This window comes from Wyeomyia smithii, chromosome 1 (genome assembly GCF_029784165.1).
Source record: "Wyeomyia smithii strain HCP4-BCI-WySm-NY-G18 chromosome 1, ASM2978416v1, whole genome shotgun sequence".
In the NCBI taxonomy this organism is placed as follows: domain Eukaryota; kingdom Metazoa; phylum Arthropoda; class Insecta; order Diptera; family Culicidae; genus Wyeomyia; species Wyeomyia smithii.
In genome coordinates this window covers 81,600,960-81,604,840 of record NC_073694.1, presented here as the reverse complement: position 1 = coordinate 81,604,840, position 3,881 = coordinate 81,600,960, and positions in this window count along the sequence as shown.

Here is a 3,881-nt window from a genome sequence, read left to right as displayed (position 1 = left end):
AGTACGTTATCTAGCCGAAACAGGACAACGACCTTTCCAAAAGACAGGTTCTCCCAAAAACCAATTCGTTGTTAATCCGGACTGGCATCTCTTTTTCGTTCAAGCCGTTTAAATTAAGCCATCTCAGATTCTGCCGACTACTAAGAATTCCCCTACTAAGAGAGATCTTGCCCGACGGAGAGAATACCGTGGAAAGACGGAATAAAGATTGACCGAGTATCCTCTGGTTAAGTGTTCACGCAGCAGGGACTTTCATAGAAGCTATGCGAACCGCAGCAGAGAGCCGCATAAGCTTTGTACGTTCGCTCGAAAAGGTGCGTGTCTGAGATATTTGCATACTTGCGTCTTGTGCCATTCTTATCTAGATGTTCGATTTGAAGTTGGTGTGATAATTATCACCACAATAGTGAACCAGAATACAACGAAGATTTTGGTGAACAATACGGATAACAATCATACTATAATAATAATTCCTAACATTGAAATAACTCTAATCATGCATTTGTACAATATCTATATAAGTCAAAATGTGACCATGTTACATCATCCCATACTAATGGTACGAAAATTTGATTGAAAATTAAAAGTTTCAATCAAATCTTCGTAGGAGAAATAATTTGAAAAATTTGATTGATTTTGGCTATTGGAATTTTAAGAACCCATGAAATATGTTGACATAAACCTCATTCACTCTCAATACTCTCATACTCTACAATAAACGATAACATCAAAATACTTCCGTCTGGAATTGGCCGCATTCCAGAGGAGTAGCCATAACTAGACCATGTCTTATACTCCAGCAGTGAAAGCCGAAACTTTAAGACATGAATCTGAAAAAAAATAGACTTGTGAATCCAGAATCATGTTCCCCACCAGACAGCTAGCCCGGTAATGTACGGCTCATGTTCCTTTTCCACATTAAATTTCCCACAAAACTTGTGAATCTCGGTTGCTTTCACCCCAAAATAAATCTCGAGTTATCGACAGCAAGCGTTTTCCACATTAAATAACATCATCAAAATTCGTCTGAAATATTTCTTCAGAAATATTGCGAGAAAAAACAAACTAAATCACAACTCAAACACCCCTCACACACTTGTACTCGCCGAGTCGTCACTCGAGCGTTACATGTTCATACCGTTTTATTGTCAACTCAGATTAGACTAAGATTCGTTGTTTTGCTTTCGTCTCGATTAGACGCAAATTGTTCATCTTCGTTTGAGTTCGCAAAATAACAATACACGAGTTATCGTACGGGTGTTTTTTTTTTGTCGATTAGTTCTTGTGCTGCGCGATAACAATAGCCGGCAGTTTATCGGCAGAAACATCTTCTGCACACTGGTAGGGGCAGGCTACCCCGCCAGTGATCTGATACGCAGCTGATATATCAGCAAGAATAATTCTCCCGCACTGCTGTTACCCCGCTAGCAGCACGGACCACCATACGATCGAGCGAGTGTAAGTCAACTACAAGTGGCATCTACAAGGTCGCGTGTAGGATACGGCCACTGTGTCACAACACGAAGCTGGATCGTCATTGTTTGTTCTGCGGAGACGCTCGATTAATCCTACTATCAGCCGTGAGGTCGTGACTTAGACGTTCGGTGAAGTATTCACTTTAGAATTTTTATCATTATTATTAATAGTATTATTATTATTGTTATTATTATAATTATTATTATTATTATTATTATTATTATTATTATTATTATTATTACTATTATTATTACTATTATTATTATTATTATTATTATTATTATTATTATTATTACTATTATTATCACTATTGTTATTAGTATTAGTATTACTGCCTTTTTTATTTTGATCCATTTTAGTTTGAAAAATTGTTTTTAAAATTTAATAGCAACTACTTGACCCCCCCCCCCCCCCCACCATTCGAATATTTATCGTTTGTGTGCGGTAGAGCGTAACGCTCCCGCAAAATGGACGACATGCAGGTGCAACTATTCCTGGATGTGAAAACAAATGGGGAAGAGATTGAGATCTCCCCCATCAATTCCCCTCTACCTTCCCCGCTACCTAGCCCCGTACCAAGGGTACCGGCAACACGGGTGAAAGCTTACCCAGATGCTTCGAAAGGTCCGTTCGTAGTTTACTTCAGGCCCATAAAGAAGCCTCTAAATATTATTCAAATCGGCAAGGACCTGGCAAAACAGTTTTCGGACGTAACCGAAATTACAAAGGTTAGACCGAACAAACTGCGAGTTGTTGTGAGTAGCTTGAAGCAAGCAAACGCAATTGCTAGCTACGAGCTCTTCACGAGAGAGTACAGCGTGTACATCCCTGCCAAGGACGTGGAGATCGACGGTGTGGTTACCGAAGGAAGCCTCACGGTCGATGACATTTTGCGTCACGGGGTTGGCTGCTTCAAGAACCCCCTGATTCAAGAGGTAAAGATACTGGATGTCAAGCAATTGCATTCAGTATCCATCGAAGAAGGAAAGAAGAAATTCTTCCCTTCGGATTCCTTCCGTGTAACATTCGCCGGATCCGCACTGCCGAACTACATCTCTTTGGACAGGGTTCGTCTGCCTGTACGCCTGTTCGTACCGCGGGTCATGCATTGCCAAAACTGCAAGCAGTTAGGTCATACAGCCACCTACTGCTGCAACAAGGCACGCTGCAGCAAGTGCGGAGGCAATCATGCTGAGACCGCATGCAGTGAGGATACTGAAAAGTGTCTTTACTGCGAGGGAACTCGGCATGACCTTTCGGCGTGTCCCGCGTACAAACAGCGCGAGGAAAAAATAAAGCGTTCCCTCAAGGAACGATCAAAGCGCTCTTTCGCAGAAATGCTGAAGAGTGCTGAGCCACCTTGACAGGAAACATCTTTTCCTTTTTGCCAACCGATGAGGGTACATCTGACGATCCCGTCGAAGGGTATTCTTATGCCATGCCAGAAGGATCTAGGAAGAGGAGAATGATCAACTCTCCTAATCTTTCTCGCAAAGGTCGCAAGATAACCCCTAGCGGAACGACCAATAAACTAACACAAAAAGGAAGCGGTGAAGAAAAACCGAAGCAAGTACCTCCCGGTTTTAATTTTAAATCAAACCAGGAGTACCCACCGCTTCCTGGGGCACCAAAAACCCCTCGTGCACCCATTTCTCGATCAGAAGATAAAAAAGAAACAGGGTTCATAAAATTTTCTGATATTGTGGACTGGATATTTAAAACATTCAACATACCAGATCCCCTACAAAATATTCTTCTTGCCCTTCTTCCTACAGTGAAAACCTTTTTGAAGCAACTAGCAGCAACTTGGCCCCTCATTTCAGCTATCATATCTTTCGATGACTAATACGGCGAAAGAGGTTAGGAATTTTATCACTGTATTACAGTGGAATTGCAGAAGTATCATCCCCAAATTCGATCTATTTTCTCATTTAATAAATACATACAATTGTGACGCATTTGCGCTCTGTGAAACCTTTCTCAATTCAAACGATCAACTCAATTTCCACGATTTTAACATTATTCGTCGAGATCGAGACTCACACGGTGGAGGGGTACTTTTAGGGATTAAAAAGTGCTATTCCTTCTTCCGAATCGACCTCCCCTCGATCTCGCATATTGAAGTCGTTGCCATTCAAACGAATATGAATGGAAAAGACCTATGCCTTGTTTCGTTATATATCCCTTCATCCGCGCGGATTGAACAGAGGCATCTCACTGATATAACAGAGTTGCTTCCCGCGCCTTTTTTTTAAATTAGGAGATTTTAATTCTCACTGTTCGCTATGGGGGTCGCTGTACGACGACAACCGATCTTCTTTAATTTGTAACTTGATCGACGACTTCAATATGACAGTTTTGAATACTGGGGAAGCGACACGTGTACCTAATCCTCCAGCACGTGA